The sequence below is a fragment of the Anneissia japonica genome, unplaced genomic scaffold, assembly GCF_011630105.1.
Source record: "Anneissia japonica isolate Jap-2015-1 unplaced genomic scaffold, ASM1163010v1 scaffold8236_len642391_cov169, whole genome shotgun sequence".
Lineage (NCBI taxonomy): Eukaryota > Metazoa > Echinodermata > Crinoidea > Comatulida > Comatulidae > Anneissia > Anneissia japonica.
This window is the reverse complement of record NW_022757925.1, coordinates 220,811-221,058: the sequence shown is the minus strand read 5'-3', so window position 1 is coordinate 221,058 and position 248 is coordinate 220,811.

The following is a 248-nucleotide window of genomic DNA, read 5'->3' as shown; positions in this document are numbered from 1 at the left end:
TTTCGGGGTGTGGGGGGTGGAGTAGATACGTCACTGATGTAACTACAGATTCATGCTTATATTTTACACATTTTTATAGCTAATGGTGATTTAAGTTTAATAATTAGACAAAGACCCTACAATTCTACCCATACACTTAAATTAGTGTAGAAAACTAGATGACGTCGGTACGATGTTTATTTAAAAAAAAATAACAATTAAGATGAATATTCTCAGAATTCTAAAATGCACGAACCTATAATTAGTAT